The 14016-nt window shown below is 48.7% G+C and overlaps 1 protein-coding gene across 3 annotated transcripts in view; it reads left to right on the forward strand.

The window, feature by feature from the left end:
• Positions 1-14016, forward strand: part of LOC115472011 (beta-1,4-galactosyltransferase 2-like) — a 236794-nt gene that overhangs the window by 169305 nt on the left and 53473 nt on the right. The gene's annotated exons all lie outside the window — the stretch shown is intronic.

Raw genomic sequence — 14016 nt, forward strand, 5'->3', positions numbered from 1 at the left:
GTTAAATAGCACCATTCCCAGTACAGATCCCTGTGGCACTCCACTGTTCACCCTCCTCCATTAAGAAAAATGGCCATTAAACGCTACCCTCTGTTTTCTGTCCAATAACCAATTCCTAATCCACAGAAATGCATTGCCTCCTAATCCAAGACTTTTTAATTTGCTCAGTAGTCTCTCATGAGAAACGTTGTCAAAAACTTTCTGAAAATCCAGATACACTGTATCAACCAGTTCACCTTTTGTCACGCCCCTCACCTTGTGTTACGGGCTGATTCCAGCACTATTTTTGGGAAATCTTTCTCTGCTTCTGGGCTTCGGCTTCTACTTGGGTAGGTGTTACTAACTCTGTAGTCTGCTTCTTCTATTGGTCCCTCGTTGCTGACTTTGCCTGTATCTGGATTATGCTTTTGGCTGCCACCAGCCTACTGACTTGCCTGTGCCTGGATTACTCTCTTGCCTGCCTACTGACTTTGCCTGTACCTGGATTACCCTTTTGCCTGCCGCCTGCCTGCTTACTTTCGCCTGTACCTGGATTACTCTCTTGCCTACTGCCTGCCTGTTAGATGTTGCCTGTACCTGGATTACTCTCTTGCCTGCCTGTTGGACGTTGCCTGTACCTGGCCTACGCTCTTGCCTGCTGCCTGCCTTTTGGACATTGCCTGTACGTGGACCACTCCCTTCTGCTCTCCTCTAGCTGGTTTCCTCAGCGCCCCTCTCCTCATCTCTCTATGTAAGTTCTGCCGGCCGCCCGCACCTGGGGGCTCAACCCCCGGGGAACGGCTGTCACCGCAGGTGAACCTCGGGGTTGCTCGGCCGCCAAGCAGAGTCCGGGTGCGTATCATCGCACTCAGCAGCGCGCTACTAGGTACAAGAACTCACAAGTCTGACACCTTTATCTACGTGCTCATTTATGCCTTCAAGGAAATGAAACAAATTGGTGAGGCAAAACTTCCCTTGGCTGAACCCATGCTGATTCTGTCCCATTAAACCATGTTTGTCTGTGTTCCATAATTTTATTCTTTATAATAGTTTCCACTATTTTACCTGGAACTGAAGTCAGGCTTACTGGTCTGTAATTAGATTGTAAGCTCCTTGAGCAGGGACCATCCCTCTATGTTAAATTGTACAGCGCTGCGTAACCCTAGTAGCACTTTAGAAATGTTAAGTAGTAGTAGTAGTAGTAATTTCCCTGGAACCCTTTTTAAAAATTGGCATTACATTGACCACTCTCCAATTTTCAAGTACTACGGATGATTTTAATGACAGGTTTCAGATCACTAACAACAGATCAGTAATTTCATGTTTGAGTTCTTTCAGTACCCCGGGGTGTATGCCATCTGGTCCAGGTGATTTATCACTCTTTAACTTGTCAATTTGGCTCAGTTCATCTTCCAGGTTCATTGAGATTTCTTTCAGTTCCTCCGCATCATTACCGTTGAAAACCATTTTCATTACAGGTGAATCTCTTACATCGTCTTCTGTAAAGACTGAAGCAAAGAATTCATTCAGGCTCTCCGCTAAGGCCTTGTCCTCCCTGAGAGCCCCTTTTTCTTCTTCATGATCTAATGGTCCCACGGATTCCCTCACAGGCTTTCTGCTTCTGATGTACCTGAAAAAGGTGTTGTTATGAGTTTTTGCCTCCACGGCAAGTTTTTCTTCATATTCTCTTTTAGCCTTCTTTGCATCTAGCTTGACACTGCTTATGTTGCGTCTTATTTTCTTCATTCGGATCCTTTTTCCATACTTTGAAAGATGCTCCTTTGTTTCTAATAGCCTCTTTCACTTCACCTTTTAACCACGCTGGCTGTCATTTGCTCTTCATTCCACCTTTGATAATACATGGACTACATCTGGTCTTGGCTTCCACGATGGTATTTTATAAACAATGTCCAAGCCTGATTTAAAGTCCTAACCTTTGCGCAGTGGCGTACCAAGGGGGGGGGGGTGGTGGGGGCGGTCTGCCCCGGGTGCACACCGTTGGGGGGTGCCGTGGCGCGCGCCTGCTCTGAGTTCACTGACTTCGCGCGTTCGCTGCAGCTCCCTCTGCCCTGGAACAGGTTACTTCCTGTTCCGGGTCAGAGGGAGCTGCAGCAAACGCGCGAAGTCAGGGAACTCTGAGCAGGCGCGCGCTGTGGCACCCCCCCAGCGGCATGCATCCGGGGGGGGGGGGGGCCGCGCTGCATCGGGGGGGGGGGGGGGGCTGCCCCCGGGGAGGGTCCGACCTGCATCGAGGGGGGTGCTGCACCCGGGGGGCGGGGCGCCGCCCCGGGTGTCCGCCCCCCTAGGAACGCCACTGCCTTTGCTGCCAACTCTTTCAGCTTCTTTTTAACCATTTTCCTCATTTTGTCACGGTCACCCTTTCGAAGATTGAATTCTGCTACAGTAGATTTCTTTAGTGACTTCACTCTAGATATCAGCTCAAATGTGATCATATTAATTATTCCTGTTTCTCATTGAATCCAACACTGTAACCTCTCGTACCATGCTCTGGATTCCACTAAGGACTGTATTTATTTATTTATTTGTTACATTTATATCCTACATTTTCCCACCTATTTGTAGGCTCAGTGTGGCTTACGTGTTACCGTAGAGGCGATCGCCAATATCGGTATGAACAAATACAGAGTGATGTTGTGGCAAAGTAGAGTTCATGTGTGACAGACACATTGGGGAATCGTGAGGAGGAAGAGTTAAGTTTTGTCCTGTACGAGCTTTGGTTACGTTATGTTGCAGAATTAAGGCATTTAAGTTGGATCGTTAGGGTATGCCTTTATGTTTTAACCGTTTTTATTGATGATTCAACATTGTAAACTTTGCCATCGAATCAAACATTTGACATTGTCAATAATATATCATGCTTGTATACATCCATCAGTAACTTTTGTCATCAATGTTTTAACATTTCCCCCCCCCCTCCAATTGTTCTCAGAATAATCAAAATGTTTACAGTTTTATTGTTAATTAAACAACACAATAGAGTTTTGAGTTTAACTTATGCTTCTTTACCCTCCTTCCCCTATCAATACCTCCCCCCACCCTTCCCCTCCCTAATGTCTTAGGGTATGCCTTTAAAAGGTTCCCCTTCTTGTCAGTTCTTGGACCCGTTGCTCCAAGAAGTGGTCATTTATTACATGTAAGAATTTTTACCTCCCTATCGCTCCCTGATGTAGCATTCATCCAGTCAGTATTGGGGTAATTGCAACTACCCATTATTATAATGTTGCTCCATTTGCCAGCTTTCCTAATTTCTGTAAACATTTATTCATCTGTGTGTTTGTTCTGTCCTGGCGGACGGTAGTACAGCCCTACCAGTATACTCTTTCCCTTCACACATGGAATTTCTGTCCATAAGGATTCCATGCTGCTGTCTGTTTCATGTAGGTTTATTTTCTTTGACTCAATTCCCTCTTTGGTCCACTCTATCATTGCAGTATAATTTGCACCAGGGGCGTAGCCAGCCTTCCGTGGGTGAGGGGTCCAGAGCCCGGGGGGAGGGGGCACATTTTAGCCCTCCCCCCGGCGCCGCCCCCCCTCCCGCCGCGAACCTGCCGCTGCTGCCGCCTACCTTTACTTTTGCTGGCGGGGGATCCCACTCCCCGCCAGCCGACGCCTTCTTCTCAGTCGCTTCCTGCTCTTCAATTTGTTTGCTGACGTCCTGCACGTTGAACTGTTCTCTGAGTCTGACGTCCTGCACGTACAATTACGTGCAGGACGTCAGCAAACAAATTGAAGAGCAGGAAGGACTGAGAAGACGTCGGCTGGCGGGGAGTGGGATCCCCCGCCAGCAAAAGTAAAGGTAGGCGGCAGCGGAGGGGGGTCCTGAGGTGAATCTGCGGGGGCCCCGGCCCCCTCAGGCCCCACGTAGCTACGCCACTGATTTGCACCCTGATAACACAGTGTCCCATTGATTGTCCTCCTTCCACCAGGTCTCTGAGATGCCTATTATATCTACCTCATCATTTAGTACTGTATACTCCAAACTCTCCCATCTTATTTTTTAGGTTTCTAGCATTTTTACAGAGGCTCTTCAAATTGTGTTTTTTCCTTACATTTACAAGCTGCTTTGAAATTGACAGGGATAATTTGCATCCTTTATCCTGTTCTTCCATTAAACACTCCTTGCTTTCTTTCACCTTTATTGAAACCTCTCTATTGGGATTCCCCAAATGTCCTGTTTCAATAGTATTCTTCAAGGATACTCCACACCGAACCATATGCTCCTGGGCGATTGCCAGCTTCCCCCTCCCCCGTTTTAGTTTAAAAGCTGCTCTATCTTCTTTTTAAAAGTTAGTTCCAGCAACCTGGTTCCTGCAACAGTTAAGGTGGAGCCCCTCTCCGAACAGGCTCCCCATTTCCCAGAATGTTGCCCCTTTCCTAACAAATCTAAATTCTTCATCCTTACACCATCGTCTCAACCACGCATTGAGATTGCAGAGCTCTGCCTGCCTCTTGGGTCTTGCGCGTGGAACGGGGAGCATTTCCGAAAATGCTACCCTGGAAGATCTGGGATTTCGGCTTTCTAGCTAAGAGCCTAAATTTGGTTTCCAGAACCTCCCTCCCACATTTTCCTATGTTATAGGTAGGAAGACTAAAGCTGGGAGGATTTTAAGGGGAGGGGGTGGGTTTGACAGGGGATGTGTACGCCACTGATGCAGCTAGTTTAGATCAGTGGCATAGCTACGTGGGGCCACGGGGGCCTGGGCCCCCGTAGATTAGGCCCTGGACCCCCCTGCCGACGACCCTCTCAACCCCCCTCCCACCACCAGCCGAAGTTCTCTTCTTCCAACGCAAGGCTTCGTTCTGTTTCTGAGTCTGACGTAAACAAAACGAAGCCTTGTACTGGAAGAAGAGGACCTCGGCTGGTGGGGGTTGGGGTCCCCCGCCAGCAAAGGTAGGGGGAGGGTTGTGGTTGGGAGGGGGGGGGTCGAGAGGGTCGTCGGCAGTGGGGGGGGGGGGGTCAGAGTTGGTGGTGGCGGGGGGGGGGGGGCTAAAATGTGCCCCCTCAACTCGGGCTCTGGACCACCCTCCCGTCGAAGTCTGGCTACGCCCTTGGTTTAGATACATCACTATGGGGCCCTTTAAGCCGCGTAAGCATCTGCACGTGTCCAATGTGTGCCAAAATGGAGTTACTGCCCAGCTACCGCATGGCTCTTGCAGTAATTTCATTTTTGGTGCGCGTTGGAAAAATAATTGTTTCGGACATGCGTATTGGGCGCGTGCCAAGTGGCATTTGACGTGCATAAGTCGTTATCGTGTGAGATTTTACCACTAGGTCAGTGGCTGGTGGTAAGGTCTCAGACCCAAATTGGACGCGCGGCAATTTTCATTTTGCCGCACGTCCATTTTTGGCAAAAATTTTTAAAAAGGCATTTTTTTTTATAGGTGCGCTGAAAAATGATTATGCGTGCGTCCAAAAACATGCGTTTACACTACCGCAGGCCATTTTTCAGCATGCCTTTGTATAAGGGCCCCTCTGCTAGGCAGTTATGCGCTAAGGCTGTAGAATAGCGTCACACACGCAACTGCAAGCATTTAGGCGTGAAAACAAAAGCACAAGGAGCCTTCAGGAGTGGGGGCATCAACTCATAATTTATTGAACAGCCCCAACACGGTCCGTGTTTTGACGATGCCACCTGTGTCAGGTGTCTCAGCAATCCAGCTCAATGTTTTCTCATGTAATGCAAGGCTTTTTAATTTCTCTTCAATTTCCTGCTGAGTCTTTATATTGTTCTCCTAAACGAAGGAAGCCTGCTGGGACTTCAGAAACTGTAGTAAGAGCCAGTTTCTTTGCAGTTCCTAAAGCTTCCTCGTGCCTTCCTAGGGTTACCATATGTCCGGATTTACCCGGTAATGTCCTCTTTTTGAGGACATGTCCGGGCAACCGGGCGGGTTTTGCCAATCTGCTCGTTTGTCCGGATTTCTGGACAAACAGGCAGGCTGGTGGGCGTCCTAAAGGATGGCCCGCCTGCCAGCCTGCCCGCTTGTCCAGAAATCCGGATAAACGGGCAGATTGCTAGACTCCCCTCCCCTTACTTAGTACTGCCCTGGTGGTCTAGTGACCTCTTCTGCTTTCGGGGCAGGAAAGAGCCCCCTCTTTCCTGCCCGGAATGCTGCCCTGCATGCATCCTTCCTGTTGGTGATCTCGGTGCCGATTCAAAATGGCCGCCGAGAGTTGAAGTGACCTCACGAGGTCACTTCAACTCTCGGCGGCCATTTTGAATCGGCACCAAGATCACCAACAGGAAGGATGCATGCAGGGCAGCGCTCCGGGCAGGAAAGAGGGGGCTCTTTCCTGCCCCGAAGAGGTCACTAGACCACCAGGGCAGTAGTAAGGTAAGGGGAGGGGGTGACGGGGAGGGGGAGTGATGGGGTGTGTGACAGGGGGGAGGGGAAATGTGATGGGGGGCAGAGCGAGGGCATCAATGGGGGCGGGGCGGGACGTGAATGCGGGTGGGGCATGTGTCCTCCTTTTTGGGGGACAAAATATGGTAACCCCTTTGCCTTCCTAACTGAAGGAAACATCGAGCTTGACTCGCTTTGATATCTCTTCATGGCAGTGTTAGAAACAGGCAAGAAGGAGCAAGCAGCTTGAATATTCCTGAAGTGCCTTAATGTTTTGTTCCCTGGATGCCAAATCCCCGCTGAATTTTTTAGTCATCAGAACCTCAGCATAATCCTCACTCCTTATTTCCCCGCAAAACCACCGAAGTCTTGACAAGATAGGCAGAATAATTTGATCCGAAACAGCAATGTAAGACCAATAGAGCAACCGAAAAAATGCAGACTCACGCATGGTTTCGGTTGCATTATTGGTCTTCCACTGCTGTTTGGGATCAGATTATTTTGGCTGTGTAACCAACCCGGGTCTAGCTCTGGACCCGGGTCACAAAAGAATGTTCACTATCTTTCTCGCTTCAAACCTCACAGTCCTCGCTTTCACGCGGGCCACTCTTAACCCCCACACCTCCTTTCAGTCCACTTACAGTCGAGCTGGGGTGGGTCAATGGTCCGGAATAGCGATCCGGGGGGTTGGGAGATGCTTTATCATTCAGGGTTCCACTCAGCTCTTCAGTCCAGGAACCACGCTGCGCTCCGGAGCTTAACAACTACTCAACTTTTGTTGGACTTCTGCAACAAGCAGCTGGTAAATGAATATTGACGTTCTCTTGAATAACTTAAAGTCAGCTTTTGTTCTTCCATGGGGAACACCTGTACCACTTACTTCATGGGTATAGTTAACAGGGATATGTCAGGACTATTTCCATAGAGACAAGTCCATGCCTGTCCCAGAGAATATTGTCCCAAAGCCTGTGGTCCTCACTTTCACAGGTCCAGACCTTCCTCCAAGGTAAACTTTGTATTGGCTCACCCAGGTCCTGGGATGGGCGCTCCCTGGATCCAATCCCACGCTCCCAGGCTAGGTTTCTCCGCTGCCCACCCGTAGCTCCCCTCTTTACAGCCTAAGGTTTACTTTCCTTAAATGGGACTCCCCTTTACTCCTCCAGGTCAGTGGTAGGGGACAATCGGGCAACCAAAGACCCCTCTAAAGGGCAAACAATTTTATCTTCTCCTAACTCCTCCCCCCTTGTCGCTCAGTCCAGGGACCCCTTTCCTCCCTGCAATTTGTTTGTACATTTTATTCCATAAACACCCCCATGGACTGGGCTTCCTCCCACCCAGGGACCTCCCAGTCACTCCCATCAGTGACTCTTCACAGGGACTTACTGTCTTCCGTAATCCTAAGTTAACAGGGGATTACACCCGTCTTGTGAAGGCTTCAGTGGTCTGTTCAAGAAATTTTGAGTTGACGCCCCCACTCCCGAAGGCTCCTGTGTGAGTGTAGTTTGGTTTCCATCTTCTTCGTTTCCAGCATTTAGGTGCGAGTAGTGAAGTGCTGGTAAATTTTTATCAACAAACTCTCTCCCCGGGTATAGCCAGCACCCCCCCCCCCCCAAAAAAAAAAAAAATTGCAGAGCTGGCTATACCCGGGGAGAGAGCCTGGGGAGGCAATGCATTACTCTCTCCAGGAAAAAAAAAAGATTTTAAATCTCCCAAGTTCCAAACTAATTCATGTTTATTGTGGGATAAAATGCCATAAATAAGTAAATAAATAGATAGAAACTCTGAATGATGTCTGTTTTAGAAGCCCTTTACCAGGAGAAAAAAAAAATCTCTGCATCAATGTAACAGGGTTAGGGTGTCCCTATAATCAGCCCCTCCAAATGACACACCGATTACGATTTATAATAAATTACTACTCTACCTATGAAAAAAACATAGTAACATAGTAGATGACGGCAGAAAAAGACCTGCACGGTCCATCCAGTCTGCCCAACAAGATAAACTCATATGTGCTACTTTTTGTGCATACCTTACCTTGATTTGTATCTGCCATTGTCAGGGCACAGACCGTAGAAGTCTGCCCAGCACTAGCCCCTCCTGCCAACCACCAGCCCTGTCTCCCACCACCGGCTCTGCCACCCAATCTTGGCTAAGCTTCTGAGGATCCCTTCCTTCTGAACAGGATTCCTTTATGTTTATCCCACGCTTGTTTGAATTCCGTTACCGTTTTCATCTCCACCACCTCCCGCGGGAGGGCATTCCAAGCATCCACCACTCTCTCCGTGAAAAAGTACTTCCTGACATTTTTCTTGAGTCTGCCCCCCTTCAATCTCATTTCATGTCCTCTCGTTCTACCTCCTTCGCATCTCCGGAAAAGGTTCGTTTGCGGATCAATACCTTTAAAATATTTGAACGTCTGTATCATATCACCCCTGTTCCTCCTTTCCTCCAGGGTATACATGTTCAGGTCCGCAAGTCTCTCCTCATACGTCTTGTAACGCAAATCCCATACCATCCTCGTAGCTTTTCTTTGCACCGCTTCAATTCTTTTTTACATCCTTAGTAAGATACGGCCTCCAAAACTGAACACAATACTCTAGGTGGGGCCTCACCAACAACTTATACAGGGGCATCAACACCCCCTTTCTTCTGCTGGTCACACCTCTCTCTATACAGCCTAGTAACCTTCTAGCTACGGCCACCGCCTTGTCACACTGTTTCGTCGCCTTCAGATCCTCGGAAACTATCACCCCAAGATCCCTCTCCCCGTCTCTACATATCAGACTCTCACCGCTTAACACATAAGTCTCTCATAAGTGGGTTTCTACTCCCTAAGTGCATCACTTTGCATTTCTTCACATTGAATTTTAATTGCCAAACCTTAGACCATTCTTCTAGCTTCTGCAGATCCTTTTTCATGTTTTCCTCTCCCTCCGGGGTGTCCAGTCTGTTACAAATCTTAGTATCATCCGCAAAAAGGCAAACTTTACCTTCCAACCCTTCAGCAATGTCACTCACAAATATATTGAACAGAATCGGTCCCAGCACCGATCCCTGAGGCACTCCACTACTCACCTTTCCCTCCTCCGAGCGAACTTCATTCACCACCACCCTCTGGCATCTGTCCTTCAACCAGTTCCTAATCTAGTTCACCACATCGGGTCCTATCTTCAGCCTGTCAAGTTTATTCAAATTTATTCAAGTTATTCCCTTATTATACTTCCTCTTTGTACATCCGTATGCACAAGCTGGCATGTTTTTTTTTTTTTACTGTATTCTCCCCACATTCCCCACCCCACCCCCCCTATTCCAGACCTGCTCCCCGGTCCCCCATCTGCAGGGTCCCAGCACATACCTGAAGGCAGCCACGCTGGTGTAGTGGATTTTTTGGGGCGGAAGTCTCATGAGGCCGCTGCCACTGGAAGTCTCGGCAGCCATTTTTAAAGAGCGATGCAGCAGCAGGAGGGTCAGCGCCGGCAGCGAGCAGGAAAGACTGCCTCGAAGAGTCTGCTAGACCACCAGGGTGGCTGCCTTCAGGTATGTGCTTGGGACCCTGCGGCTCAGGATGAGAAGAGGCATAAGACAAGCATCGCCACACTGGGACAGACCAAAGGTCCATCTAGCCGAGCACCCTGTCTCCGATAGTGGCCCATCCCGGTCACAATCACCTGACACAATCCACGGAGCAAAGCATTTTGTACTGCTTGTCCCAGGAATAGTGGATTTTTCCCTACGTTCTTTTAATAACATTCTATGGCCTTTTCCTTCATGAAGCCGTCCAAACCTTTCTTAAACTCTGCTAAGCTAACCGCCTTAACCACATTCTCCAGCAATGAATTCCAGAGTCGAATTACGCAAACCGGCTCGCCCTGCCTCAACAACTGGCTCGCAAAATGTCACAAAAGTTAACAACCGGCTAATGTGAGCCGGCTCCAGCACACCACTGGGTTCGAGCCTTTGTACTAGCCATTAACACGGACAAAAATTTCTGACTAAAGTCAGGTGTTACAATGCTGTCTTGCAATATTATTTCATAACTAGTGGAACCTCAACAATGAAACGGGCCCTAGGAAGGCTGTCATGTAAGCTTTTTTTTTTTTCTCTCTCCCCTGCCCTGCCCCCTCCATGTCCAGCAATTCTTCCCTCCCCTCCCATCCGTGTCCGGCGATTCTCTCCTCTACTGTCCTCCCATCCCATCCATCAATTCTCCTCCGCCCTGCCCTCCCCTTCCCTCCTCTTCCTCCCTTCCTCCTTCTCCTCGATGTCCTGCGATTCTCTCCTCCCCTCGATTTGTACCTGAACGTTCTTTGGCTGGCTGTCGATCGGGGAGCCGAGGGCAGGAAGGAGCGGATGGACCATCCGAGAGCTGCCTGGCGATTCTCTCCTCCTGACATCATCTCACCTCCTGCGTTCCCTTCCCCCTCATTGTTCCACCCTCTGACGTCATTACGTTTTGACGCGAGGGCGGGGCAATGAGTGGATGTTACGAAGCCAGGCATCCAGACGTAGAATGTTGGAGGTGCAAATTATTATATAGGATGGTAATTTCATGATATAGAATTTGCATTTAGCTCCCAGCATTTCAGTTGCTAACTTTAGGTGACCTTTGTAGAATTACCTTCTGTGTGCGCTTCGTCATCTCGATGTCTGTGCTCCCTACCGGGCTTATTTATCCCATGAATATTTCAGTGCATGAGCCATTTCCAGACACGCAGGCTGCTTTCAGCACAGACACTTCTGCCAGTAATAGAAACGGTCACAGAGCCGCTGCAATTAGCTGAGAAATGTGTGCACGAACAGTTCTGGAAATACAGCATCCGACATTCAGTGGTGCGTCTCCGGGAAGCAGGTACTGCCACCGGCCAGGGCTATACTCGGGTTTTCATCAGCTTTATCCGGCTAAATCCCTGCAGTCTGCCCTGGTGTTTTCCGGATACTGCTGGGACAGTGCCTGGCTGAAGCTGGGAGTCACACAGAGGGGCATAATCGAAAGGGGCACCCAAGGTTTCCTGAGGACGTCCTCGCAGGACGTTCTGGCGAAGGGGCGGGGAAACCCATATTATCGAAACAAGATGGGCGGCCGTCTTTTGTTTTGATAATATGGTTGGGGACGCCTAAATCGCGATATTTAGGTCGACCTTAGAGACGGTCGTCCTTAGAGATGGTCGTCCTCAATTTTCGGCGATAATGGAAACCGAGGACACCCATCTCAGAAACAACCAAATGCAAGCCCTTTGGTCGTGGGAGGAGCCAGCATTCGTAGTGCACTGGTCCCCCTCACATGCCAGGACACCAACCGGGCACCCTAGGGGCGTTGCAGTGGACTTCACAAATTGCTCCCAGCAACATAGCTCCCTTACCTTGTGTGCTGAACCCCCCCAAAACCCACTCCCCACAACTGTACACCACTATCATAGCCCTTATGGGTGAAGGGGGCACCTACATGTGGGTTTGTGGTGGGTTTTGAAGGGCTCACATTTACCACCACAAGTGTAAGAGGTGGGGGTGGGGGGGGTGGGCCTGGGTCCGCCTGCCTGAAGTGCACTGCAGTACCCACTAAAACTGCTCCAGGGACCTGCATACTGCTGTTATGGAGCTGGGTATGATATTTGAGGCTGGCATAGAGGCTGGAAAAAATATTTTAACATTTATTTTTGGGTGGGAGGGGGTTAGTGACCACTGAGGGAGTAAGGGGAGGTCATCCCCGTTTCCCTCCGGTGGTCATCTGATCATTTAGGGCGCATTCTTGTGGCTTGGTCGTAAGAAAAAAGGACCAGGTAAAGTCGTCCAAGTGTTTCTCAGGGACGCCCTTCTTTTTTCCATTATCGGTCGAGGACACCCATGTCTTAGGCACACCCCAGTCCCGCCTTCGCTAAGCCTCCGACACGCCCCCGTGAACTTTGGCCATCCTTGTGAAGGAAAGCAGTTGAGGACGCCCAAAATCGGCTTTCAATTATGCCGATTTGGGTGACCCTGTGAAAAGGACGCCCATGTTGCTATTTCTGTCGAAAGATGGGCGCCCTTCTCTTTCGAAAATAAGGCTGACAGAGACCTAAGTTGTGCCGAATATCACCGTTATTCAATAATCGCAGCTCTCCCCGTCATACTTGGATATTCAGCGCCAGTGTTCAGATAGTGGCCAGCGAGGAATTTTTGGATATAACTTCAAAAATGATAGCTAGCGTTTAAATGAAATGCTGACCGTGGAGTTTGAATATTGGCCCTGTGTAAAGGAAAACCCCACCGGGCCTGAATAGCTGGCAGTGCCCCGCTGAGCCGGTGAAAAGATGGCCAGTTTCCTCTGCACCGAAATGCAAATTGTATTTATCTTAATTCATCAACAGCGTAATAGGAAGATTGGCAGCGCTGTTGTGCCAGTTCCCTAAGAGCGTGCTTTTCCTATTTGCTTTTATCGTGTCCAGATCGTGATGATTTAATATCATTGCCCCAGGTTACTTTCTGGTTCCCCCCTCTCTCTCTTGTCCCATCAGGCCCTGCAGTATCCGATTAACGACTTTGCCTTAGATCCTTTGACTGCATGACCAGCAAATCTTGTTTACCTGTAGTCTGGGTCTTCTTCCACGATTTTCCCATCTCTTATCATCACATGTGCTTGTTCATCCTTGCAGCTAATGTTCCGAATTCGCTAACTCTACATTTTATTTTATTTGTTACATTTGTATCCCACATTTTCCCACACATTTGCAGGCTCAATGTGGCTTTCATAATACTGTGAAGGGAATTGTACAAAATGTTATAGTGGGCTATGGAAGATAAGATTCAATCAAGTTGGGTTTGAGGTAAAAGGGTTTGTCAATGTTCAATACGATCTTTGATAGTGAAGTGTTGCAGGGTTGAGTCACCTAAGTTGGGTCAGTCGGATATGCCTTTCCGAATAGGTGAGTCTTTAATAATTTTCTGAATTTTAGGTGATCGTAAGTTGTTTTCACCACTTGTGGCAATGCGTTCCACAGGCGCGTGCCTATGTAAGAGAAGTTGGACGCATGGGTTGTCTTGTATTTTAGTCCTTTGCAATTAGGGTAGTGGAGATTCAGATCAGACCGTGATGAACTGGTACTATTTCTGATTGGGAGATTGATTAGGTCAATCATGTAACCTGGGGCTGCACCATAGATAATCTTATGGACTAAGGTGCAGATTTTGAAAGAGATACGTTCCTTGATAGGAAGCCAGTGCAGTTTCTCACAGAGTGGTGTGGCACTTTGGAATCGTGTGTTACCAAATATCAATCTGGCTGCTGTGTTTTGTGCCGTCTGGAGTTTCCTTGTGAGTTGTTCCTTACATCCCGCATAGATTCCATTGCAATAATCGATGTGGCATAATACCATTGATTGAATTAAATTACAGAAAACCTCTGTATTTTCTTTGTATGAGAGAGAGAGAATCAAGGAGGTACAGCGAGCAATAAATAAAACATGCCTAATAGCAAGCATCGGTGTTGTTGAAAGTACTAGATCAAAAAAGAAAGGGGTCCTTTTACCAAGCTGCTAGCAGTGGGGGCAGTTTTTCCCGCACGCCAGGGCTCTTTTTACCGCAGTGGGTAAAAAGCTCCCAGACACACATGGCCATGCGGTAAGAGGTTTCTTACCGCATGGCCATGTGACGGATAGTCCTTATCACCACCCATTGAGATGGCGATAAGGGCTCCGTGCT

Source organism: Microcaecilia unicolor, chromosome 6, assembly GCF_901765095.1.
Source record: "Microcaecilia unicolor chromosome 6, aMicUni1.1, whole genome shotgun sequence".
Lineage (NCBI taxonomy): Eukaryota > Metazoa > Chordata > Amphibia > Gymnophiona > Siphonopidae > Microcaecilia > Microcaecilia unicolor.